Consider the following 24,554-nt stretch of genomic DNA (forward strand, 5'->3'; position numbering starts at 1 on the left):
TCATCAAGAGACCCTACAAGCCAAGTCTTTCAGTTCATGATTGCAGTAACACATATATATTTTTCCACATTTTTTGTAATTGCACAGCAAATTGTCATGTTTTATATATTTCGAGCAGTTTCCAATATGGCATCTACAGCACTCAGATCCTGGATAGCTCAGTTGGTAGAGCATCAGACTTTTAATCTGAGGGTCCAGGGTTCAAGTCCCTGTTCATGCGAGTGTCTCTTAAACAATGGTGTTTTTGTTTGTGAAATGGACAATTTTGCAGAGTTTAAAATTATCCATTCCTGTAGGCAGCCATCTTTTAATTTTTGATGCTGATTATGTTCATTAATCAATGGGAAGGTGTATAGATTGGAAAGATTCTGTAGAATATTAAGAATGGACTTTATCACTCTTCAATAGGCACACATTATTGGCATCTAGTAATATAATCATCACAAAATAGTATCGCTACATGTCAGTTCTAAAGACTTTATTTCATCAGGAACTCAAATCCATCCTTCTTTGATAGGCACACAGTGCTTAAATTAGACAAGTAATAAATCAAACCTCTTTGACAAAAATAATTGAATGTGATTATTGAAGTAAGGTGATACTTAACGAATCTAAGGATTTACATCTTAAACACAGAGGAAACTAAAATATATTTCATCAAGAGACCATACAAGCCAAGTCTTTTAGTTTATGATAGCAGTAACACATATATTTTTCCACATTTTTTGTAATTGCACAGCAAATTGTCATGTTTTATATATTTGAGCAGTTTCCAATATGACAACTTCAGCGCTCAGAGCCTGGATAGCTCGGTCGGTAGAGCATCAGACTTTTAATCTGAGGGTCCAGGGTTCAAGTGCCTGTTCAGGCAAGTGTCTTTTAAAAAATGGTGTTTTTGTTTGTGAAGTGGACAATTTTGCAGAGTTTAAAATTATCCATTCCTGCAGGCAGCCATCTTTTAATTGTTGATGCTGATTATGTTCATTATTCAATGGGAAGGTGAATAGATTGGAAAGATTCTGTAGAATATTAAGAATGGACTTTATCACTCTTCAATAGGCACACATTATTGGCATCTAGTAATATAATCATCACAAAGTAGTATCGCTACATGTCAGTTCTAAAGACTTTATTTCATCAGGAACTCAAATCCATCTTTCTTTGATAGGCACACAGTGATTAAATTAGACAAGTAATAAATCAAACCTCTTTGACAAAAATAATTGAATGTGATTATTGAAGTAAGGTGATACTTAACGAATCTAAGGATTTACATCTTAAACACAGAGGAAACTAAAATATATTTCATCAAGAGACCCTACAAGCCAAGTCTTTCAGTTCATGATAGCAGTAACACATATATTTTTCCACATTTTTTGTAATTGCACAGCAAATTGTCATGTTTTATATATTTGAGCAGTTTCCAATATAGCAACATCAGCGCTCAGAGCCTGGATAGCTCAGTCGGTAGAGCATCAGACTTTTAATCTGAGGGTCCAGGGTTCAAGTCCCTGTTCAGGCAAGTGTCTTTTAAAAAATGGTGTTTTTGTTTGTGAAGTGGACAATTTTGCAGAGTTTAAAATTATCCATTCCTGCAGGCAGCCATCTTTTAATTGTTGATGCTGATTATGTTCATTAATCAATGGGAAGGTGTATAGATTGGAAAGATTCTGTAGAATATTAAGAATGGACTTTATCACTCTTCAATAGGCACACATTATTGGCATCTAGTAATATAATCATCACAAAATAGTATCGCTACATGTCAGTTCTAAAGACTTTATTTCATCAGGAACTCAAATCCATCCTTCTTTGATAGGCACACAGTGCTTAAATTAGACAAGTAATAAATCAAACCTCTTTGACAAAAATAATTGAATGTGATTATTGAAGTAAGGTGATACTTAACGAATCTAAGGATTTACATCTTAAACACAGAGGAAACTAAAATATATTTCATCAAGAGACCCTACAAGCCAAGTCTTTCAGTTCATGATAGCAGTAACACATATATTTTTCCACATTTTTTGTAATTGCACAGCAAATTGTCATGTTTTATATATTTGAGCAGTTTCCAATATGGCAACTTCAGCGCTCAGAGCCTGGATAGCTCAGTCGGTAGAGCATCAGACTTTTAATCTGAGGGTCCAGGGTTCAAGTCCCTGTTCAGGCGAGTGTCTTTTAAACAATGGTGTTTTTGTTTGTGAAGTGGACAATTTTGCAGAATTTAAAATTATCCATTCCTGCAGGCAGCCATCTTTTAATTGTTGATGCTGATTATGTTCATTATTCAATGGGAAGGTGTATAGATTGGAGAGATTCTGTAGAATATTAAGAATGGACTTTATCACTCTTCAATAGGCACACATTATTGGCATCTAGTAATATAATCATCACAAAGTAGTATCGCTACATGTCAGTTCTAAAGACTTTATTTCATCAGGAACTCAAATACATCCTTCTTTGATAGGCACACAGTGATTAAATTAGACAAGTAATAAATCAAACCTCTTTGACAAAAATAATTGAATGTGATTATTGAAGTGAGGTGATACTTAAAGCATCTAAGGATTTACAACTTAAACACAGAGGAAACTAAAATATATTTCATCAAGAGACCCTACAAGCCAAGTCTTTCAGTTCATGATTGCAGTAACACATATATTTTTCCACATTTTTTGTAATTGCACAGCAAATTGTCATGTTTTATATATTTCAAGCATTTTCCAATATGGCAACTTCAGCACTCAGAGCCTGGATAGCTCAGTCGGTAGAGCATCAGACTTTTAATCTGAGGGTCCAGGGTTCAAGTCCCTGTTCAGGCGAGTGTCTTTTAAACAATGGTGTTTTTGTTTGTGAAATGGACAATTTTGCAGAGTTTAAAATCATCCATTCCTGCAGGCAGCCATCTTTTAATTGTTGATGCTGATTATGTTCATTATTCAATGGGAAGGTGTATAGATTGGAAAGATTCTGTAGAATATTAAGAATGGACTTTATCACTCTTCAATAGGCACACATTATTGGAATCTAGTAATATAATCATCACACAGTAGTATCGCTACATGTCAGTTCTAAAGACTTTATTTCATCAGGAACTCAAATCCATCCTTCTTTGATAGGCACACAGTGATTAAATTAGACAAGTAATAAATCAAACCTCTTTGACAAAAAGAATTGAATGTGATTATTGAAGTTAGGTGATACTTAACGAATCTAAGGATTTACATCTTAAACACAGAGGAAACTAAAATATATTTCATCAAGAGACCCTACAAGCCAAGTCTTTCAGTTCATGATTGCAGTAACACATATATTTTTCCACATTTTTTGTAATTGCACAGCAAATTGTCATGTTTTATATATTTGAGCAGTTTCCAATATGACAACTTCAGCGCTCAGAGCCTGGATAGCTCAGTCGGTAGAGCATCAGACTTTTAATCTGAGGGTCCAGGGTTCAAGTCCCTGTTCAGGCAAGTGTCTTTTAAAAAATGGTGTTTTTGTTTGTGAAGTGGACAATTTTGCAGAGTTTAAAATTATCCATTCCTGCAGGCAGCCATCTTTTAATTGTTGATGCTGATTATGTTCATTATTCAATGGGAAGGTGAATAGATTGGAAAGATTCTGTAGAATATTAAGAATGGACTTTATCACTCTTCAATAGGCACACATTATTGGCATCTAGTAATATAATCATCACAAAGTAGTATCGCTACATGTCAGTTCTAAAGACTTTATTTCATCAGGAACTCAAATCCATCTTTCTTTGATAGGCACACAGTGATTAAATTAGACAAGTAATAAATCAAACCTCTTTGACAAAAATAATTGAATGTGATTATTGAAGTAAGGTGATACTTAACGAATCTAAGGATTTACATCTTAAACACAGAGGAAACTAAAATATATTTCATCAAGAGACCCTACAAGCCAAGTCTTTCAGTTCATGATAGCAGTAACACATATATTTTTCCACATTTTTTGTAATTGCACAGCAAATTGTCATGTTTTATATATTTGAGCAGTTTCCAATATGGCAACTTCAGCGCTCAGAGCCTGGATAGCTCAGTCGGTAGAGCATCAGACTTTTAATCTGAGGGTCCAGGGTTCAAGTCCCTGTTCAGGCGAGTGTCTTTTAAACAATGGTGTTTTTGTTTGTGAAGTGGACAATTTTGCAGAATTTAAAATTATCCATTCCTGCAGGCAGCCATCTTTTAATTGTTGATGCTGATTATGTTCATTATTCAATGGGAAGGTGTATAGATTGGAGAGATTCTGTAGAATATTAAGAATGGACTTTATCACTCTTCAATAGGCACACATTATTGGCATCTAGTAATATAATCATCACAAAGTAGTATCGCTACATGTCAGTTCTAAAGACTTTATTTCATCAGGAACTCAAATCCATCCTTCTTTGATAGGCACACAGTGATTAAATTAGACAAGTAATAAATCAAACCTCTTTGACAAAAATAATTGAATGTGATTATTGAAGTGAGGTGATACTTAAAGCATCTAAGGATTTACAACTTAAACACAGAGGAAACTAAAATATATTTCATCAAGAGACCCTACAAGCCAAGTCTTTCAGTTCATGATTGCAGTAACACATATATTTTTCCACATTTTTTGTAATTGCACAGCAAATTGTCATGTTTTATATATTTCAAGCATTTTCCAATATGGCAACTTCAGCACTCAGAGCCTGGATAGCTCAGTCGGTAGAGCATCAGACTTTTAATCTGAGGGTCCAGGGTTCAAGTCCCTGTTCAGGCGAGTGTCTTTTAAACAATGGTGTTTTTGTTTGTGAAATGGACAATTTTGCAGAGTTTAAAATCATCCATTCCTGCAGGCAGCCATCTTTTAATTGTTCATGCTGATTATGTTCATTATTCAATGGGAAGGTGTATAGATTGGAAAGATTCTGTAGAATATTAAGAATGGACTTTATCACTCTTCAATAAGCACACATTATTGGCATCTAGTAATATAATCATCACACAGTAGTATCGCTACATGTCAGTTCTAAAGACTTTATTTCATCAGGAACTCAAATCCATCCTTCTTTGATAGGCACACAGTGATTAAATTAGACAAGTAATAAATCAAACCTCTTTGACAAAAAGAATTGAATGTGATTATTGAAGTTAGGTGATACTTAACGAATCTAAGGATTTACATCTTAAACACAGAGGAAACTAAAATATATTTCATCAAGAGACCATACAAGCCAAGTCTTTTAGTTTATGATAGCAGTAACACATATATTTTTCCACATTTTTTGTAATTGCACAGCAAATTGTCATGTTTTATATATTTGAGCAGTTTCCAATATGGCAACATCAGCGCTCAGAGCCTGGATAGCTCAGTCGGTAGAGCATCAGACTTTTAATCTGAGGGTCCAGGGTTCAAGTCCCTGTTCAGGCGAGTGTCTTTTAAACAATGGTGTTTTTGTTTGTGAAGTGGACAATTTTGCAGAGTTTAAAATCATCCATTCCTGCAGGCAGCCATCTTTTAATTGTTGATGCTGATTATGTTCATTATTCAATGGGAAGGTGTATAGATTGGAGAGATTCTTTAGAATATTAAGAATGGACTTTATCACTCTTCAATAGGCACACATTATTGGCATCTAGTAATATAATCATCACAAAGTAGTATCGCTACATGTCAGTACTAAAGACTTTATTTCATCAGGAACTCAAATCCATCCTTCTTTGATAGGCACACAGTGCTTAAATTAGACAAGTAATAAATCAAACCTCTTTGACAAAAATAATTGAATGTGATTATTGAAGTAAGGTGATACTTAACGAATCTAAGGATTTACATCTTAAACACAGAGGAAACTAAAATATATTTCATCAAGAGACCCTACAAGCCAAGTCTTTCAGTTCATGATAGCAGTAACACATATATTTTTCCACATTTTTTGTAATTGCACAGCAAATTGTCATGTTTTATATATTTGAGCAGTTTCCAATATGGCAACTTCAGCACTCAGAGCCTGGATAGCTCAGTCGGTAGAGCATCAGACTTTTAATCTGAGGGTCCAGGGTTCAAGTCCCTGTTCAGGCGAGTGTCTTTTAAACAATGTTGTTTTTGTTTGTGAAGTGGACAATTTTGCAGAATTTAAAATTATCCATTCCTGCAGGCAGCCATCTTTTAATTGTTGATGCTGATTATGTTCATTATTCAATGGGAAGGTGTATAGATTGGAGAGATTCTGTAGAATATTAAGAATGGACTTTATCACTCTTCAATAGGCACACATTATTGGCATCTAGTAATATAATCATCACAAAGTAGTATCGCTACATGTCAGTTCTAAAGACTTTATTTCATCAGGAACTCAAATCCATCCTTCTTTGATAGGCACACAGTGATTAAATTAGACAAGTAATAAATCAAACCTCTTTGACAAAAATAATTGAATGTGATTATTGAAGTGAGGTGATACTTAAAGCATCTAAGGATTTACAACTTAAACACAGAGGAAACTAAAATATATTTCATCAAGAGACCCTACAAGCCAAGTCTTTCAGTTCATGATTGCAGTAACACATATATTTTTCCACATTTTTTGTAATTGCACAGCAAATTGTCATGTTTTATATATTTCAAGCATTTTCCAATATGGCAACTTCAGCACTCAGAGCCTGGATAGCTCAGTCGGTAGAGCATCAGACTTTTAATCTGAGGGTCCAGGGTTCAAGTCCCTGTTCAGGCGAGTGTCTTTTAAACAATGGTGTTTTTGTTTGTGAAATGGACAATTTTGCAGAGTTTAAAATCATCCATTCCTGCAGGCAGCCATCTTTTAATTGTTCATGCTGATTATGTTCATTATTCAATGGGAAGGTGTATAGATTGGAAAGATTCTGTAGAATATTAAGAATGGACTTTATCACTCTTCAATAAGCACACATTATTGGCATCTAGTAATATAATCATCACACAGTAGTATCGCTACATGTCAGTTCTAAAGACTTTATTTCATCAGGAACTCAAATCCATCCTTCTTTGATAGGCACACAGTGATTAAATTAGACAAGTAATAAATCAAACCTCTTTGACAAAAAGAATTGAATGTGATTATTGAAGTTAGGTGATACTTAACGAATCTAAGGATTTACATCTTAAACACAGAGGAAACTAAAATATATTTCATCAAGAGACCCTACAAGCCAAGTCTTTCAGTTCATGATTGCAGTAACACATATATTTTTCCACATTTTTTGTAATTGCACAGCAAATTGTCATGTTTTATATATTTGAGCAGTTTCCAATATGACAACTTCAGCGCTCAGAGCCTGGATAGCTCAGTCGGTAGAGCATCAGACTTTTAATCTGAGGGTCCAGGGTTCAAGTCCCTGTTCAGGCGAGTGTCTTTTAAAAAATGGTGTTTTTGTTTGTGAAGTGGACAATTTTGCAGAGTTTAAAATTATCCATTCCTGCAGGCAGCCATCTTTTAATTGTTGATGCTGATTATGTTCATTATTCAATGGGAAGGTGAATAGATTGGAAAGATTCTGTAGAATATTAAGAATGGACTTTATCACTCTTCAATAGGCACACATTATTGGCATCTAGTAATATAATCATCACAAAGTAGTATCGCTACATGTCAGTTCTAAAGACTTTATTTCATCAGGAACTCAAATCCATCTTTCTTTGATAGGCACACAGTGATTAAATTAGACAAGTAATAAATCAAACCTCTTTGACAAAAATAATTGAATGTGATTATTGAAGTAAGGTGATACTTAACGAATCTAAGGATTTACATCTTAAACACAGAGGAAACTAAAATATATTTCATCAAGAGACCATACAAGCCAAGTCTTTTAGTTTATGATAGCAGTAACACATATATTTTTCCACATTTTTTGTAATTGCACAGCAAATTGTCATGTTTTATATATTTGAGCAGTTTCCAATATGGCAACATCAGCGCTCAGAGCCTGGATAGCTCAGTCGGTAGAGCATCAGACTTCTAATCTGAGGGTCCAGGGTTCAAGTCCCTGTTCAGGCGAGTGTCTTTTAAACAATGGTGTTTTTGTTTGTGAAGTGGACAATTTTGCAGAGTTTAAAATTATCCATTCCTGCAGGCAGCCATCTTTTAATTGTTGATGCTGATTATGTTCATTATTCAATGGGAAGGTGTATAGATTGGAGAGATTCTTTAGAATATTAAGAATGGACTTTATCACTCTTCAATAGGCACACATTATTGGCATCTAGTAATATAATCATCACAAAGTAGTATCGCTACATGTCAGTTCTAAAGACTTTATTTCATCAGGAACTCAAATCCATCCTTCTTTGATAGGCACACAGTGCTTAAATTAGACAAGTAATAAATCAAACCTCTTTGACAAAAATAATTGAATGTGATTATTGAAGTAAGGTGATACTTAACGAATCTAAGGATTTACATCTTAAACACAGAGGAAACTAAAATATATTTCATCAAGAGACCCTACAAGCCAAGTCTTTCAGTTCATGATAGCAGTAACACATATATTTTTCCACATTTTTTGTAATTGCACAGCAAATTGTCATGTTTTATATATTTGAGCAGTTTCCAATATGGCAACTTCAGCGCTCAGAGCCTGGATAGCTCAGTCGGTAGAGCATCAGACTTTTAATCTGAGGGTCCAGGGTTCAAGTCCCTGTTCAGGCGAGTGTCTTTTAAACAATGTTGTTTTTGTTTGTGAAGTGGACAATTTTGCAGAATTTAAAATTATCCATTCCTGCAGGCAGCCATCTTTTAATTGTTGATGCTGATTATGTTCATTATTCAATGGGAAGGTGTATAGATTGGAGAGATTCTGTAGAATATTAAGAATGGACTTTATCACTCTTCAATAGGCACACATTATTGGCATCTAGTAATATAATCATCACAAAGTAGTATCGCTACATGTCAGTTCTAAAGACTTTATTTCATCAGGAACTCAAATCCATCCTTCTTTGATAGGCACACAGTGATTAAATTAGACAAGTAATAAATCAAACCTCTTTGACAAAAATAATTGAATGTGATTATTGAAGTGAGGTGATACTTAAAGCATCTAAGGATTTACAACTTAAACACAGAGGAAACTAAAATATATTTCATCAAGAGACCCTACAAGCCAAGTCTTTCAGTTCATGATTGCAGTAACACATATATTTTTCCACATTTTTTGTAATTGCACAGCAAATTGTCATGTTTTATATATTTGAGCAGTTTCCAATATGACAACTTCAGCGCTCAGAGCCTGGATAGCTCGGTCGGTAGAGCATCAGACTTTTAATCTGAGGGTCCAGGGTTCAAGTCCCTGTTCAGGCAAGTGTCTTTTAAAAAATGGTGTTTTTGTTTGTGAAGTGGACAATTTTGCAGAGTTTAAAATTATCCATTCCTGCAGGCAGCCATCTTTTAATTGTTGATGCTGATTATGTTCATTATTCAATGGGAAGGTGAATAGATTGGAAAGATTCTGTAGAATATTAAGAATGGACTTTATCACTCTTCAATAGGCACACATTATTGGCATCTAGTAATATAATCATCACAAAGTAGTATCGCTACATGTCAGTTCTAAAGACTTTATTTCATCAGGAACTCAAATCCATCTTTCTTTGATAGGCACACAGTGATTAAATTAGACAAGTAATAAATCAAACCTCTTTGACAAAAATAATTGAATGTGATTATTGAAGTAAGGTGATACTTAACGAATCTAAGGATTTACATCTTAAACACAGAGGAAACTAAAATATATTTCATCAAGAGACCCTACAAGCCAAGTCTTTCAGTTCATGATAGCAGTAACACATATATTTTTCCACATTTTTTGTAATTGCACAGCAAATTGTCATGTTTTATATATTTGAGCAGTTTCCAATATGGCAACTTCAGCGCTCAGAGCCTGGATAGCTCAGTCGGTAGAACATCAGTCTTTTAATCTGAGGGTCCAGGGTTCAAGTCCCTGTTCAGGCGAGTGTCTTTTAAACAATGGTGTTTTTGTTTGTGAAATGGACAATTTTGCAGAGTTTAAAATGATCCATTCCTGCAGGCAGCCATCTTTTAATTGTTGATGCTGATTATGTTCATTATTCAATGGGAAGGTGTATAGATTGGAGAGATTCTTTAGAATATTAAGAATGGACTTTATCACTCTTCAATAGGCACACATTATTGGCATCTAGTAATATAGTCATTACAAAGTAGTATCGCTACATGTCAGTTCTAAAGACTTTATTTCATCAGGAACTCAAATCCATCCTTCTTTGATAGGCACACAGTGCTTAAATTAGACAAGTAATAAATCAAACCTCTTTGACAAAAATAATTGAATGTGATTATTGAAGTAAGGTGATACTTAACGAATCTAAGGATTTACATCTTAAACACAGAGGAAACTAAAATATATTTCATCAAGAGACCCTACAAGCCAAGTCTTTCAGTTCATGATAGCAGTAACACATATATTTTTCCACATTTTTTGTAATTGCACAGCAAATTGTCATGTTTTATATATTTGAGCAGTTTCCAATATGGCAACTTCAGCGCTCAGAGCCTGGATAGCTCAGTCGGTAGAGCATCAGACTTTTAATCTGAGGGTCCAGGGTTCAAGTCCCTGTTCAGGCGAGTGTCTTTTAAACAATGTTGTTTTTGTTTGTGAAGTGGACAATTTTGCAGAATTTAAAATTATCCATTCCTGCAGGCAGCCATCTTTTAATTGTTGATGCTGATTATGTTCATTATTCAATGGGAAGGTGTATAGATTGGAGAGATTCTGTAGAATATTAAGAATGGACTTTATCACTCTTCAATAGGCACACATTATTGGCATCTAGTAATATAATCATCACAAAGTAGTATCGCTACATGTCAGTTCTAAAGACTTTATTTCATCAGGAACTCAAATCCATCCTTCTTTGATAGGCACACAGTGATTAAATTAGACAAGTAATAAATCAAACCTCTTTGACAAAAATAATTGAATGTGATTATTGAAGTGAGGTGATACTTAAAGCATCTAAGGATTTACAACTTAAACACAGAGGAAACTAAAATATATTTCATCAAGAGACCCTACAAGCCAAGTCTTTCAGTTCATGATTGCAGTAACACATATATTTTTCCACATTTTTTGTAATTGCACAGCAAATTGTCATGTTTTATATATTTCAAGCATTTTCCAATATGGCAACTTCAGCACTCAGAGCCTGGATAGCTCAGTCGGTAGAGCATCAGACTTTTAATCTGAGGGTCCAGGGTTCAAGTCCCTGTTCAGGCGAGTGTCTTTTAAACAATGGTGTTTTTGTTTGTGAAATGGACAATTTTGCAGAGTTTAAAATCATCCATTCCTGCAGGCAGCCATCTTTTAATTGTTGATGCTGATTATGTTCATTATTCAATGGGAAGGTGTATAGATTGGAAAGATTCTGTAGAATATTAAGAATGGACTTTATCACTCTTCAATAGGCACACATTATTGGAATCTAGTAATATAATCATCACACAGTAGTATCGCTACATGTCAGTTCTAAAGACTTTATTTCATCAGGAACTCAAATCCATCCTTCTTTGATAGGCACACAGTGATTAAATTAGACAAGTAATAAATCAAACCTCTTTGACAAAAAGAATTGAATGTGATTATTGAAGTTAGGTGATACTTAACGAATCTAAGGATTTACATCTTAAACACAGAGGAAACTAAAATATATTTCATCAAGAGACCCTACAAGCCAAGTCTTTCAGTTCATGATTGCAGTAACACATATATTTTTCCACATTTTTTGTAATTGCACAGCAAATTGTCATGTTTTATATATTTGAGCAGTTTCCAATATGACAACTTCAGCGCTCAGAGCCTGGATAGCTCAGTCGGTAGAGCATCAGACTTTTAATCTGAGGGTCCAGGGTTCAAGTCCCTGTTCAGGCAAGTGTCTTTTAAAAAATGGTGTTTTTGTTTGTGAAGTGGACAATTTTGCAGAGTTTAAAATTATCCATTCCTGCAGGCAGCCATCTTTTAATTGTTGTTGCTGATTATGTTCATTATTCAATGGGAAGGTGAATAGATTGGAAAGATTCTGTAGAATATTAAGAATGGACTTTATCACTCTTCAATAGGCACACATTATTGGCATCTAGTAATATAATCATCACAAAGTAGTATCGCTACATGTCAGTTCTAAAGACTTTATTTCATCAGGAACTCAAATCCATCTTTCTTTGATAGGCACACAGTGATTAAATTAGACAAGTAATAAATCAAACCTCTTTGACAAAAATAATTGAATGTGATTATTGAAGTAAGGTGATACTTAACGAATCTAAGGATTTACATCTTAAACACAGAGGAAACTAAAATATATTTCATCAAGAGACCCTACAAGCCAAGTCTTTCAGTTCATGATAGCAGTAACACATATATTTTTCCACATTTTTTGTAATTGCACAGCAAATTGTCATGTTTTATATATTTGAGCAGTTTCCAATATGGCAACTTCAGCGCTCAGAGCCTGGATAGCTCAGTCGGTAGAGCATCAGACTTTTAATCTGAGGGTCCAGGGTTCAAGTCCCTGTTCAGGCGAGTGTCTTTTAAACAATGGTGTTTTTGTTTGTGAAGTGGACAATTTTGCAGAATTTAAAATTATCCATTCCTGCAGGCAGCCATCTTTTAATTGTTGATGCTGATTATGTTCATTATTCAATGGGAAGGTGTATAGATTGGAGAGATTCTGTAGAATATTAAGAATGGACTTTATCACTCTTCAATAGGCACACATTATTGGCATCTAGTAATATAATCATCACAAAGTAGTATCGCTACATGTCAGTTCTAAAGACTTTATTTCATCAGGAACTCAAATCCATCCTTCTTTGATAGGCACACAGTGATTAAATTAGACAAGTAATAAATCAAACCTCTTTGACAAAAATAATTGAATGTGATTATTGAAGTGAGGTGATACTTAAAGCATCTAAGGATTTACAACTTAAACACAGAGGAAACTAAAATATATTTCATCAAGAGACCCTACAAGCCAAGTCTTTCAGTTCATGATTGCAGTAACACATATATTTTTCCACATTTTTTGTAATTGCACAGCAAATTGTCATGTTTTATATATTTCAAGCATTTTCCAATATGGCAACTTCAGCACTCAGAGCCTGGATAGCTCAGTCGGTAGAGCATCAGACTTTTAATCTGAGGGTCCAGGGTTCAAGTCCCTGTTCAGGCGAGTGTCTTTTAAACAATGGTGTTTTTGTTTGTGAAATGGACAATTTTGCAGAGTTTAAAATCATCCATTCCTGCAGGCAGCCATCTTTTAATTGTTCATGCTGATTATGTTCATTATTCAATGGGAAGGTGTATAGATTGGAAAGATTCTGTAGAATATTAAGAATGGACTTTATCACTCTTCAATAAGCACACATTATTGGCATCTAGTAATATAATCATCACACAGTAGTATCGCTACATGTCAGTTCTAAAGACTTTATTTCATCAGGAACTCAAATCCATCCTTCTTTGATAGGCACACAGTGATTAAATTAGACAAGTAATAAATCAAACCTCTTTGACAAAAAGAATTGAATGTGATTATTGAAGTTAGGTGATACTTAACGAATCTAAGGATTTACATCTTAAACACAGAGGAAACTAAAATATATTTCATCAAGAGACCCTACAAGCCAAGTCTTTCAGTTCATGATTGCAGTAACACATATATTTTTCCACATTTTTTGTAATTGCACAGCAAATTGTCATGTTTTATATATTTGAGCAGTTTCCAATATGACAACTTCAGCGCTCAGAGCCTGGATAGCTCAGTCGGTAGAGCATCAGACTTTTAATCTGAGGGTCCAGGGTTCAAGTCCCTGTTCAGGCAAGTGTCTTTTAAAAAATGGTGCTTTTGTTTGTGAAGTGGACAATTTTGCAGAGTTTAAAATTATCCATTCCTGCAGGCAGCCATCTTTTAATTGTTGATGCTGATTATGTTCATTATTCAATGGGAAGGTGAATAGATTGGAAAGATTCTGTAGAATATTAAGAATGGACTTTATCACTCTTCAATAGGCACACATTATTGGCATCTAGTAATATAATCATCACAAAGTAGTATCGCTACATGTCAGTTCTAAAGACTTTATTTCATCAGGAACTCAAATCCATCTTTCTTTGATAGGCACACAGTGATTAAATTAGACAAGTAATAAATCAAACCTCTTTGACAAAAATAATTGAATGTGATTATTGAAGTAAGGTGATACTTAACGAATCTAAGGATTTACATCTTAAACACAGAGGAAACTAAAATATATTTCATCAAGAGACCCTACAAGCCAAGTCTTTCAGTTCATGATAGCAGTAACACATATATTTTTCCACATTTTTTGTAATTGCACAGCAAATTGTCATGTTTTATATATTTGAGCAGTTTCCAATATGGCAACTTCAGCGCTCAGAGCCTGGATAGCTCAGTCGGTAGAGCATCAGACTTTTAATCTGAGGGTCCAGGGTTCAAGTCCCTGTTCAGGCGAGTGTCTTTTAAACAATGGTGTTTTTGTTTGTGAAGTGGACAATTTTGCAGAATTTAAAATTATCCATTCCTGCAGGCAGCCATCTTTTAATTGTTGATGCTGATTATGTTCATTATTCAATGGGAAGGTGTATAGATTGGAGAGATTCTGTAGAATATTAAGAATGGACTTTATCACTCTTCAATAGGCACACATTATTGGCATCTAGTAATATAATCATCACAAAGTAGTATCGCTACATGTCAGTTCTAAAGACTTTATTTCATCAGGAACTCAAATCCATCCTTCTTTGATAGGCACACAGTGATTAAATTAGACAAGTAATAAATCAAACCTCTTTGACAAAAATAATTGAATGTGATTATTGAAGTGAGGTGATACTTAAAGCATCTAAGGATTTACAACTTAAACACAGAGGAAACTAAAATATATTTCATCAAGAGACCCTACAAGCCAAGTCTTTCAGTTCATGATTGCAGTAACACATATATTTTTCCACATTTTTTGTAATTGCACAGCAAATTGTCATGTTTTATATATTTCAAGCATTTTCCAATATGGCAACTTCAGCACTCAGAGCCTGGATAACTCAGTCGGTAGAGCATCAGACTTTTAATCTGAGGGTCCAGGGTTCAAGTCCCTGTTCAGGCGAGTGTCTTTTAAACAATGGTGTTTTTGTTTGTGAAATGGACAATTTTGCAGAGTTTAAAATCATCCATTCCTGCAGGCAGCCATCTTTTAATTGTTCATGCTGATTATGTTCATTATTCAATGGGAAGGTGTATAGATTGGAAAGATTCTGTAGAATATTAAGAATGGACTTTATCACTCTTCAATAAGCACACATTATTGGCATCTAGTAATATAATCATCACACAGTAGTATCGCTACATGTCAGTTCTAAAGACTTTATTTCATCAGGAACTCAAATCCATCCTTCTTTGATAGGCACACAGTGATTAAATTAGACAAGTAATAAATCAAACCTCTTTGACAAAAAGAATTGAATGTGATTATTGAAGTTAGGTGATACTTAACGAATCTAAGGATTTACATCTTAAACACAGAGGAAACTAAAATATATTTCATCAAGAGACCCTACAAGCCAAGTCTTTCAGTTCATGATTGCAGTAACACATATATTTTTCCACATTTTTTGTAATTGCACAGCAAATTGTCATGTTTTATATATTTGAGCAGTTTCCAATATGACAACTTCAGCGCTCAGATCCTGGATAGCTCAGTCGGTAGAGCATCAGACTTTTAATCTGAGGGTCCAGGGTTCAAGTCCCTGTTCAGGCAAGTGTCTTTTAAAAAATGGTGTTTTTGTTTGTGAAGTGGACAATTTTGCAGAGTTTAAAATTATCCATTCCTGCAGGCAGCCATCTTTTAATTGTTGATGCTGATTATGTTCATTATTCAATGGGAAGGTGAATAGATTGGAAAGATTCTGTAGAATATTAAGAATGGACTTTATCACTCTTCAATAGGCACACATTATTGGCATCTAGTAATATAATCATCACAAAGTAGTATCGCTACATGTCAGTTCTAAAGACTTTATTTCATCAGGAACTCAAATCCATCTTTCTTTGATAGGCACACAGTGATTAAATTAGACAAGTAATAAATCAAACCTCTTTGACAAAAATAATTGAATGTGATTATTGAAGTGAGGTGATACTTAACGAATCTAAGGATTTACATCTTAAACACAGAGGAAACTAAAATATATTTCATCAAGAGACCATACAAGCCAAGTCTTTTAGTTTATGATAGCAGTAACACATATATTTTTCCACATTTTTTGTAATTGCACAGCAAATTGTCATGTTTTATATATTTGAGCAGTTTCCAATATGGCAACTTCAGCGCTCAGAGCCTGGATAGCTCAGTCGGTAGAGCATCAGACTTTTAATCTGAGGGTCCAGGGTTCAAGTCCCTGTTCAGGCGAGTGTCTTTTAAACAATGTTGTTTTTGTTTGTGAAGTGGACAATTTTGCAGAATTTAAAATTATCCATTCCTGCAGGCAGCCATCTTTTAATTGTTGATGCTGATTATGTTCATTATTCAATGGGAAGGTGTATAGATTGGAGAGATTCTGTAGAATATTAAGAATGGACTTTATCACTCTTCAATAGGCACACATTATTGGCATCTAGTAATATAATCATCACAAAGTAGTATCGCTACATGTCAGTTCTAAAGACTTTATTTCATCAGGAACTCAAATCCATCCTTCTTTGATAGGCACACAGTGATTAAATTAGACAAGTAATAAATCAAACCTCTTTGACAAAAATAATTGAATGTGATTATTGAAGTGAGGTGATACTTAAAGCATCTAAGGATTTACAACTTAAACACAGAGGAAACTAAAATATATTTCATCAAGAGACCCTACAAGCCAAGTCTTTCAGTTCATGATTGCAGTAACACATATATTTTTCCACATTTTTTGTAATTGCACAGCAAATTGTCATGTTTTATATATTTCAAGCATTTTCCAATATGGCAACTTCAGCACTCAGAGCCTGGATAGCTCAGTCGGTAGAGCATCAGACTTTTAATCTGAGGGTCCAGGGTTCAAGTCCCTGTTCAGGCGAGTGTCTTTTAAACAATGGTGTTTTTGTTTGTGAAATGGACAATTTTGCAGAGTTTAAAATCATCCATTCCTGCAGGCAGCCATCTTTTAATTGTTGATGCTGATTATGTTCATTATTCAATGGGAAGGTGTATAGATTGGAAAGATTCTGTAGAATATTAAGAATGGACTTTATCACTCTTCAATAGGCACACATTATTGGAATCTAGTAATATAATCATCACACAGTAGTATCGCTACATGTCAGTTCTAAAGACTTTATTTCATCAGGAACTCAAATCCATCCTTCTTTGATAGGCACACAGTGATTAAATTAGACAAGTAATAAATCAAACCTCTTTGACAAAAAGAATTGAATGTGATTATTGAAGTTAGGTGATACTTAACGAATCTAAGGATTTACATCTTAAACACAGAGGAAACTAAAATATATTTCATCAAGAGACCCTACAAGCCAAGTCTTTCAGTTCATGATTGCAGTAACACATATATTTTTCCACATTTTTTGTAATTGCACAGCAAATTGTCATGTTTTATATATTTGAGCAGTTTCCAATATGACAACTTCAGCGCTCAGAGCCTGGATAGCTCAGTCGGTAGAGCATCAGACTTTTAATCTGAGGGTCCAGGGTTCAAGTCCCTGTTCAGGCAAGTGTCTTTTAAAAAATGGTGTTTTTGTTTGTGAAGTGGACAATTTTGCAGAGTTTAAAATTATCCATTCCTGCAGGCAGCCATCTTTTAATTGTTGATGCTGATTATGTTCATTATTCAATGGGAAGGTGAATAGATTGGAAAGATTCTGTAGAATATTAAGAATGGACTTTATCACTCTTCAATAGGCACACATTATTGGCATCTAGTAATATAATCATCACAAAGTAGTATCGCTACATGTCATTTCTAAAGACTTTATTTCATCAGGAACTCAAATCCATCTTTCTTTGATAGGCACACAGTGATTAAATTAGACAAGTAATAAATCAAACCTCTTTGACAAAAATAATTGAATGTGATTATTGAAGTAAGGTGATACTTAACGAATCTAAGGAGTTACATCTTAAACACAGAGGAAACTAAAATATATTTCATCAAGAGACCCTACAAGCCAAGTCTTTCAGTTCATGATAGCAGTAACACATATATTTTTCCACATTTTTTGTAATTGCACAGCAAATTGTCATGTTTTATATATTTGAGCAGTTTCCAATATGGCAACTTCAGCGCTCAGAGCCTGGATAGCTCAGTCGGTAGAGCATCAGACTTTTAATCTGAGGGTCCAGGGTTCAAGTCCCTGTTCAGGCGAGTGTCTTTTAAACAATGGTGTTTTTGTTTGTGAAGTGGACAATTTTGCAGAATTTAAAATTATCCATTCCTGCAGGCAGCCATCTTTTAATTGTTGATGCTGATTATGTTCATTATTCAATGGGAAGGTGTATAGATTGGAGAGATTCTGTAGAATATTAAGAATGGACTTTATCACTCTTCAATAGGCACACATTATTGGCATCTAGTAATATAATCATCACAAAGTAGTATCGCTACATGTCAGTTCTAAAGACTTTATTTCATCAGGAACTCAAATCCATCCTTCTTTGATAGGCACACAGTGATTAAATTAGACAAGTAATAAATCAAACCTCTTTGACAAAAATAATTGAATGTGATTATTGAAGTGAGGTGATACTTAAAGCATCTAAGGATTTACAACTTAAACACAGAGGAAACTAAAATATATTTCATCAAGAGACCCTACAAGCCAAGTCTTTCAGTTCATGATTGCAGTAACACATATATTTTTCCACATTTTTTGTAATTGCACAGCAAATTGTCATGTTTTATATATTTCAAGCATTTTCCAATATGGCAACTACAGCACTCAGAGCCTGGATAGCTCAGTCGGTAGAGCATCAGACTTTTAATCTGAGGGTCCAGGGTTCAAGTCCCTGTTCAGGCGAGTGTCTTTTAAACAATGGTGTTTTTGTTTGTGAAATGGACAATTTTGCAGAGTTTAAAATCATCCATTCCTGCAGGCAGCCATCTTTTAATTGTTCATGCTGATTATGTTCATTATTCAATGGGAAGGTGTATAGATTGGAAAGATTCTGTAGAATATTAAGAATGGACTTTATCACTCTTCAATAAGCACACATTATTGGCATCTAGTAATATAATCATCACACAGTAGTATCGCTACATGTCAGTTCTAAAGACTTTATTTCATCAGGAACTCAAATCCATCCTTCTTTGATAGGCACACAGTGATTAAATTAGACAAGTAATAAATCAAACCTCTTTGACAAAAAGAATTGAATGTGATTATTGAAGTTAGGTGATACTTAACGAATCTAAGGATTTACATCTTAAACACAGAGGAAACTAAAATATATTTCATCAAGAGACCCTACAAGCCAAGTCTTTCAGTTCATGATTGCAGTAACACATATATTTTTCCACATTTTTTGTAATTGCACAGCAAATTGTCATGTTTTATATATTTGAGCAGTTTCCAATATGACAACTTCAGCGCTCAGAGCCTGGATAGCTCAGTCGGTAGAGCATCAGACTTTTAATCTGAGGGTCCAGGGTTCAAGTCCCTGTTCAGGCAAGTGTCTTTTAAAAAATGGTGTTTTTGTTTGTGAAGTGGACAATTTTGCAGAGTTTAAAATTATCCATTCCTGCAGGCAGCCATCTTTTAATTGTTGATGCTGATTATGTTCATTATTCAATGGGAAGGTGAATAGATTGGAAAGATTCTGTAGAATATTAAGAATGGACTTTATCACTCTTCAATAGGCACACATTATTGGCATCTAGTAATATAATCATCACAAAGTAGTATCGCTACATGTCAGTTCTAAAGACTTTATTTCATCAGGAACTCAAATCCATCTTTCTTTGATAGGCACACAGTGATTAAATTAGACAAGTAATAAATCAAACCTCTTTGACAAAAATAATTGAATGTGATTATTGAAGTAAGGTGATACTTAACGAATCTAAGGATTTACATCTTAAACACAGAGGAAACTAAAATATATTTCATCAAGAGACCATACAAGCCAAGTCTTTTAGTTTATGATAGCAGTAACACATATATTTTTCCACATTTTTTGTAATTGCACAGCAAATTGTCATGTTTTATATATTTGAGCAGTTTCCAATATGGCAACATCAGCGCTCAGAGCCTGGATAGCTCAGTCGGTAGAGCATCAGACTTTTAATCTGAGGGTCCAGGGTTCAAGTCCCTGTTCAGGCGAGTGTCTTTTAAACAATGGTGTTTTTGTTTGTGAAGTGGACAATTTTGCAGAGTTTAAAATTATCCATTCCTGCAGGCAGCCATCTTTTAATTGTTGATGCTGATTATGTTCATTATTCAATGGGAAGGTGTATAGATTGGAGAGATTCTTTAGAATATTAAGAATGGACTTTATCACTCTTCAATAGGCACACATTATTGGCATCTAGTAATATAATCATCACAAAGTAGTATCGCTACATGTCAGTTCTAAAGACTTTATTTCATCAGGAACTCAAATCCATCCTTCTTTGATAGGCACACAGTGCTTAAATTAGACAAGTAATAAATCAAACCTCTTTGACAAAAATAATTGAATGTGATTATTGAAGTAAGGTGATACTTAACGAATCTAAGGATTTACATCTTAAACACAGAGGAAACTAAAATATATTTCATCAAGAGACCCTACAAGCCAAGTCTTTCAGTTCATGATAGCAGTAACACATATATTTTTCCACATTTTTTGTAATTGCACAGCAAATTGTCATGTTTTATATATTTGAGCAGTTTCCAATATGGCAACTTCAGCGCTCAGAGCCTGGATAGCTCAGTCGGTAGAGCATCAGACTTTTAATCTGAGGGTCCAGGGTTCAAGTCCCTGTTCAGGCGAGTGTCTTTTAAACAATGGTGTTTTTGTTTGTGAAGTGGACAATTTTGCAGAATTTAAAATTATCCATTCCTGCAGGCAGCCATCTTTTAATTGTTGATGCTGATTATGTTCATTATTCAATGGGAAGGTGTATAGATTGGAGAGATTCTGTAGAATATTAAGAATGGACTTTATCACTCTTCAATAGGCACACATTATTGGCATCTAGTAATATAATCATCACAAAGTAGTATCGCTACATGTCAGTTCTAAAGACTTTATTTCATCAGGAACTCAAATCCATCCTTCTTTGATAGGCACACAGTGATTAAATTAGACAAGTAATAAATCAAACCTCTTTGACAAAAATAATTGAATGTGATTATTGAAGTGAGGTGATACTTAAAGCATCTAAGGATTTACAACTTAAACACAGAGGAAACTAAAATATATTTCATCAAGAGACCCTACAAGCCAAGTCTTTCAGTTCATGATTGCAGTAACACATATATTTTTCCACATTTTTTGTAATTGCACAGCAAATTGTCATGTTTTATATATTTCAAGCATTTTCCAATATGGCAACTTCAGCACTCAGAGCCTGGATAGCTCAGTCGGTAGAGCATCAGACTTTTAATCTGAGGGTCCAGGGTTCAAGTCCCTGTTCAGGCGAGTGTCTTTTAAACAATGGTGTTTTTGTTTGTGAAATGGACAATTTTGCAGAGTTTAAAATCATCCATTCCTGCAGGCAGCCATCTTTTAATTGTTGATGCTGATTATGTTCATTATTCAATGGGAAGGTGTATAGATTGGAAAGATTCTTTAGAATATTAAGAATGGACTTTATCACTCTTCAATAGGCACACATTATTGGAATCTAGTAATATAATCATCACACAGTAGTATCGCTACATGTCAGTTCTAAAGACTTTATTTCATCAGGAACTCAAATCCATCCTTCTTTGATAGGCACACAGTGATTAAATTAGACAAGTAATAAATCAAACCTCTTTGACAAAAAGAATTGAATGTGATTATTGAAGTTAGGTGATACTTAACGAATCTAAGGATTTACATCTTAAACACAGAGGAAACTAAAATATATTTCATCAAGAGACCCTACAAGCCAAGTCTTTCAGTTCATGATTGCAGTAACACATATATTTTTCCACATTTTTTGTAATTGCACAGCAAATTGTCATGTTTTATATATTTGAGCAGTTTCCAATATAACAACTTCAGCGCTCAGAGCCTGGATAGCTCAGTCGGTAGAGCATCAGACTTTTAATCTGAGGGTCCAGGGTTCAAGTCCCTGTTCAGGCAAGTGTCTTTTAAAAAATGGTGTTTTTGTTTGTGAAGTGGACAATTTTGCAGAGTTTAAAATTATCCATTCCTGCAGGCAGCCATCTTTTAATTGTTGATGCTGATTATGTTCATTATTCAATGGGAAGGTGTAAAGATTGGAGAGATTCTTTAGAATATTAAGAATGGACTTTATCACTCTTCAATAGGCACACATTATTGGCATCTAGTAATATAATCATCACAAAGTAGTATCACTACATGTCAGTTCTAAAGACTTTGTTTCATCAGGAACTCAAATCCATCCTTCTTTGATAGGCACACAGTGATTAAATTAGACAAGTAATAAATCAAACCTCTTTGACAAAAATAATTGAATGTGATTATTGAAGTAAGGTGATACTTAACGAATCTAAGGATTTACATCTTAAACACAGAGGAAACTAAAATATATTTCATCAAGAGACCCTACAAGCCAAGTCTTTCAGTTCATGATAGCAGTAACACATATATTTTTCCACATTTTTTGTAATTGCATAGCAAATTGTCATGTATTATATATTTCGAGCAGTTTCCAATATTGCAACTTTAGTGCTCAGAGCCTGGATAGCTCAGTCGGTAGAGAATCAGACTTTTAATCTGAGGGTCCAGGGTTCAAGTCCCTGTTCATGCGAGTGTCTTTTAAACAATGGTGTTTTTGTTTGTGAAGTGGACAATTTAGCAGAGTTTAAAATGATCCATTCCTGCAGGCAGCCATCTTTTAATTGTTGATGCTGATTATGTTCATTATTAAATGGGAAGGTGTATAGATTGGAGAGATTCTTTAGAATATTAAGAATGGACTTTATCACTCTTCAATAGGCACACATTATTGGCATCTAGTAATATAGTCATCACAAAGTAGTATCGCTACATGTCAGTTCTAAAGACTTTATTTCATCAGGAACTCAAATCCATCCTTCTTTGATAGGCACACAGTGATTAAATTAGACAAGTAATAAATCAAACCTCTTTGACAAAAATAATTGAATGTGATTATTGAAGTGAGGTGATACTTAAAGCATCTAAGGATTTACATCTTAAACACAGAGGAAACTAAAATATATTTCATCAAGAGACCCTACAAGCCAAGTCTTTCAGTTCATGATAGCAGTAACACATATATTTATCCACATTTTTTGTATTTGCACAGCAAATTGTCATGTTTTATATATTTCAAGCAGTTTCCAATATTGCAACTTCAGCACTCAGAGCCTGGATAGCTCAGTCGGTAGAGCATCAGACTTTTAATCTGAGGGTCCAGGGTTCAAGTCCCTGTTCAGGCGAGTGTCTTTTAAACAATGGTGTTTTTGTTTGTGAAATGGACAATTTTGCAGAGTTTAAAATTATCCATTCCTGCAGGCAGCCATCTATTAATTGTTGATGCTGATTATGTTCATTATTCAATGGGAAGGTGAATAGATTGGAAAGATTCTGTAGAATATTAAGAATGGACTTTGTCACTCTTCAATAGGCACACATTATTGGCATCTAGTAATATAATCATCACAAAGTAGTATCGCTACATGTCAGTTCTAAAGACTTTATTTCATCAGGAACTCAAATCCATCTTTCTTTGATAGGCACACAGTGATTAAATTAGACAAGTAATAAATCAAACCTCTTTGACAAAAATAATTGAATGTGATTATTGAAGTAAGGTGATACTTAACGAATCTAAGGATTTACATCTTAAACACAGAGGAAACTAAAATATATTTTATCAAGAGACCATACAAGCCAAGTCTTTTAGTTCATGATAGCAGTAACACATATATTTTTCCACATTTTTTGTAATTGCACAGCAAATTGTCATGTTTTATATATTTCGAGCAGTTTCCAATATGGCAACTTCAGTGCTCAGAGCCTGGATAGCTCAGTCGGTAGAACATTAGACTTTTAATCTGAGGGTCCAGGGTTCAAGTCCCTGTTCAGGCGAGTGTCTTTTAAACAATGGTGTTTTTGTTTGTGAAATGGACAATTTTGCAGAGTTTAAAATCATCCATTCCTGCAGGCAGCCATCTTTTAATTGTTGATGCTGATTATGTTCATTATTCAATGGGAAGGTGTATAGATTGGAGAGATTCTTTAGAATATTAAGAATGGACTTTATCACTCTTCAATAGGCACGCATTATTGGCATCTAGTAATATAATCATCACAAAGTAGTATC

The 24,554-nt window shown here is 34.3% G+C and overlaps 36 non-coding genes across 36 annotated transcripts; all 36 read left to right on the forward strand.

Moving 5' to 3' along the window:
- Window positions 1-798: 798 nt before the first annotated feature.
- TRNAK-UUU (transfer RNA lysine (anticodon UUU)) lies at window positions 799-871 on the forward strand. The gene has a single exon. It is a non-coding gene; the product is annotated as a tRNA-Lys (tRNA).
- A 578-nt stretch (window positions 872-1,449) lies between these two features.
- Window positions 1,450-1,522, forward strand: TRNAK-UUU (transfer RNA lysine (anticodon UUU)). The gene has a single exon. It is a non-coding gene; the product is annotated as a tRNA-Lys (tRNA).
- A 578-nt stretch (window positions 1,523-2,100) lies between these two features.
- Window positions 2,101-2,173, forward strand: TRNAK-UUU (transfer RNA lysine (anticodon UUU)). The gene has a single exon. It is a non-coding gene; the product is annotated as a tRNA-Lys (tRNA).
- Window positions 2,174-2,752: 579 nt separating this feature from the next.
- On the forward strand, window positions 2,753-2,825 carry TRNAK-UUU (transfer RNA lysine (anticodon UUU)). Its single transcript has one exon. It is a non-coding gene; the product is annotated as a tRNA-Lys (tRNA).
- Window positions 2,826-3,403: 578 nt separating this feature from the next.
- Window positions 3,404-3,476, forward strand: TRNAK-UUU (transfer RNA lysine (anticodon UUU)). Its single transcript has one exon. It is a non-coding gene; the product is annotated as a tRNA-Lys (tRNA).
- A 578-nt stretch (window positions 3,477-4,054) lies between these two features.
- On the forward strand, window positions 4,055-4,127 carry TRNAK-UUU (transfer RNA lysine (anticodon UUU)). Its single transcript has one exon. It is a non-coding gene; the product is annotated as a tRNA-Lys (tRNA).
- Window positions 4,128-4,706: 579 nt separating this feature from the next.
- On the forward strand, window positions 4,707-4,779 carry TRNAK-UUU (transfer RNA lysine (anticodon UUU)). Its single transcript has one exon. It is a non-coding gene; the product is annotated as a tRNA-Lys (tRNA).
- A 578-nt stretch (window positions 4,780-5,357) lies between these two features.
- TRNAK-UUU (transfer RNA lysine (anticodon UUU)) lies at window positions 5,358-5,430 on the forward strand. Its single transcript has one exon. It is a non-coding gene; the product is annotated as a tRNA-Lys (tRNA).
- Window positions 5,431-6,008: 578 nt separating this feature from the next.
- On the forward strand, window positions 6,009-6,081 carry TRNAK-UUU (transfer RNA lysine (anticodon UUU)). The gene has a single exon. It is a non-coding gene; the product is annotated as a tRNA-Lys (tRNA).
- A 579-nt stretch (window positions 6,082-6,660) lies between these two features.
- TRNAK-UUU (transfer RNA lysine (anticodon UUU)) lies at window positions 6,661-6,733 on the forward strand. The gene has a single exon. It is a non-coding gene; the product is annotated as a tRNA-Lys (tRNA).
- A 578-nt stretch (window positions 6,734-7,311) lies between these two features.
- On the forward strand, window positions 7,312-7,384 carry TRNAK-UUU (transfer RNA lysine (anticodon UUU)). The gene has a single exon. It is a non-coding gene; the product is annotated as a tRNA-Lys (tRNA).
- Window positions 7,385-7,962: 578 nt separating this feature from the next.
- On the forward strand, window positions 7,963-8,035 carry TRNAR-UCU (transfer RNA arginine (anticodon UCU)). The gene has a single exon. It is a non-coding gene; the product is annotated as a tRNA-Arg (tRNA).
- A 578-nt stretch (window positions 8,036-8,613) lies between these two features.
- Window positions 8,614-8,686, forward strand: TRNAK-UUU (transfer RNA lysine (anticodon UUU)). Its single transcript has one exon. It is a non-coding gene; the product is annotated as a tRNA-Lys (tRNA).
- Window positions 8,687-9,264: 578 nt separating this feature from the next.
- Window positions 9,265-9,337, forward strand: TRNAK-UUU (transfer RNA lysine (anticodon UUU)). The gene has a single exon. It is a non-coding gene; the product is annotated as a tRNA-Lys (tRNA).
- Window positions 9,338-9,915: 578 nt separating this feature from the next.
- TRNAK-UUU (transfer RNA lysine (anticodon UUU)) lies at window positions 9,916-9,988 on the forward strand. The gene has a single exon. It is a non-coding gene; the product is annotated as a tRNA-Lys (tRNA).
- Window positions 9,989-10,566: 578 nt separating this feature from the next.
- On the forward strand, window positions 10,567-10,639 carry TRNAK-UUU (transfer RNA lysine (anticodon UUU)). The gene has a single exon. It is a non-coding gene; the product is annotated as a tRNA-Lys (tRNA).
- A 579-nt stretch (window positions 10,640-11,218) lies between these two features.
- TRNAK-UUU (transfer RNA lysine (anticodon UUU)) lies at window positions 11,219-11,291 on the forward strand. Its single transcript has one exon. It is a non-coding gene; the product is annotated as a tRNA-Lys (tRNA).
- A 578-nt stretch (window positions 11,292-11,869) lies between these two features.
- On the forward strand, window positions 11,870-11,942 carry TRNAK-UUU (transfer RNA lysine (anticodon UUU)). Its single transcript has one exon. It is a non-coding gene; the product is annotated as a tRNA-Lys (tRNA).
- A 578-nt stretch (window positions 11,943-12,520) lies between these two features.
- Window positions 12,521-12,593, forward strand: TRNAK-UUU (transfer RNA lysine (anticodon UUU)). Its single transcript has one exon. It is a non-coding gene; the product is annotated as a tRNA-Lys (tRNA).
- Window positions 12,594-13,172: 579 nt separating this feature from the next.
- TRNAK-UUU (transfer RNA lysine (anticodon UUU)) lies at window positions 13,173-13,245 on the forward strand. The gene has a single exon. It is a non-coding gene; the product is annotated as a tRNA-Lys (tRNA).
- A 578-nt stretch (window positions 13,246-13,823) lies between these two features.
- Window positions 13,824-13,896, forward strand: TRNAK-UUU (transfer RNA lysine (anticodon UUU)). The gene has a single exon. It is a non-coding gene; the product is annotated as a tRNA-Lys (tRNA).
- A 578-nt stretch (window positions 13,897-14,474) lies between these two features.
- On the forward strand, window positions 14,475-14,547 carry TRNAK-UUU (transfer RNA lysine (anticodon UUU)). The gene has a single exon. It is a non-coding gene; the product is annotated as a tRNA-Lys (tRNA).
- A 579-nt stretch (window positions 14,548-15,126) lies between these two features.
- TRNAK-UUU (transfer RNA lysine (anticodon UUU)) lies at window positions 15,127-15,199 on the forward strand. The gene has a single exon. It is a non-coding gene; the product is annotated as a tRNA-Lys (tRNA).
- A 578-nt stretch (window positions 15,200-15,777) lies between these two features.
- On the forward strand, window positions 15,778-15,850 carry TRNAK-UUU (transfer RNA lysine (anticodon UUU)). Its single transcript has one exon. It is a non-coding gene; the product is annotated as a tRNA-Lys (tRNA).
- Window positions 15,851-16,428: 578 nt separating this feature from the next.
- On the forward strand, window positions 16,429-16,501 carry TRNAK-UUU (transfer RNA lysine (anticodon UUU)). Its single transcript has one exon. It is a non-coding gene; the product is annotated as a tRNA-Lys (tRNA).
- Window positions 16,502-17,080: 579 nt separating this feature from the next.
- On the forward strand, window positions 17,081-17,153 carry TRNAK-UUU (transfer RNA lysine (anticodon UUU)). The gene has a single exon. It is a non-coding gene; the product is annotated as a tRNA-Lys (tRNA).
- A 578-nt stretch (window positions 17,154-17,731) lies between these two features.
- On the forward strand, window positions 17,732-17,804 carry TRNAK-UUU (transfer RNA lysine (anticodon UUU)). The gene has a single exon. It is a non-coding gene; the product is annotated as a tRNA-Lys (tRNA).
- Window positions 17,805-18,382: 578 nt separating this feature from the next.
- On the forward strand, window positions 18,383-18,455 carry TRNAK-UUU (transfer RNA lysine (anticodon UUU)). Its single transcript has one exon. It is a non-coding gene; the product is annotated as a tRNA-Lys (tRNA).
- Window positions 18,456-19,034: 579 nt separating this feature from the next.
- On the forward strand, window positions 19,035-19,107 carry TRNAK-UUU (transfer RNA lysine (anticodon UUU)). Its single transcript has one exon. It is a non-coding gene; the product is annotated as a tRNA-Lys (tRNA).
- A 578-nt stretch (window positions 19,108-19,685) lies between these two features.
- On the forward strand, window positions 19,686-19,758 carry TRNAK-UUU (transfer RNA lysine (anticodon UUU)). The gene has a single exon. It is a non-coding gene; the product is annotated as a tRNA-Lys (tRNA).
- A 578-nt stretch (window positions 19,759-20,336) lies between these two features.
- Window positions 20,337-20,409, forward strand: TRNAK-UUU (transfer RNA lysine (anticodon UUU)). The gene has a single exon. It is a non-coding gene; the product is annotated as a tRNA-Lys (tRNA).
- Window positions 20,410-20,987: 578 nt separating this feature from the next.
- On the forward strand, window positions 20,988-21,060 carry TRNAK-UUU (transfer RNA lysine (anticodon UUU)). The gene has a single exon. It is a non-coding gene; the product is annotated as a tRNA-Lys (tRNA).
- Window positions 21,061-21,639: 579 nt separating this feature from the next.
- On the forward strand, window positions 21,640-21,712 carry TRNAK-UUU (transfer RNA lysine (anticodon UUU)). Its single transcript has one exon. It is a non-coding gene; the product is annotated as a tRNA-Lys (tRNA).
- Window positions 21,713-22,290: 578 nt separating this feature from the next.
- On the forward strand, window positions 22,291-22,363 carry TRNAK-UUU (transfer RNA lysine (anticodon UUU)). The gene has a single exon. It is a non-coding gene; the product is annotated as a tRNA-Lys (tRNA).
- A 1,231-nt stretch (window positions 22,364-23,594) lies between these two features.
- TRNAK-UUU (transfer RNA lysine (anticodon UUU)) lies at window positions 23,595-23,667 on the forward strand. Its single transcript has one exon. It is a non-coding gene; the product is annotated as a tRNA-Lys (tRNA).
- A 579-nt stretch (window positions 23,668-24,246) lies between these two features.
- On the forward strand, window positions 24,247-24,319 carry TRNAK-UUU (transfer RNA lysine (anticodon UUU)). Its single transcript has one exon. It is a non-coding gene; the product is annotated as a tRNA-Lys (tRNA).
- The last annotated feature ends 235 nt before the right edge of the window (window positions 24,320-24,554 follow it).

Source organism: Pseudophryne corroboree, chromosome 1, assembly GCF_028390025.1.
Source record: "Pseudophryne corroboree isolate aPseCor3 chromosome 1, aPseCor3.hap2, whole genome shotgun sequence".
NCBI lineage: Eukaryota > Metazoa > Chordata > Amphibia > Anura > Myobatrachidae > Pseudophryne > Pseudophryne corroboree.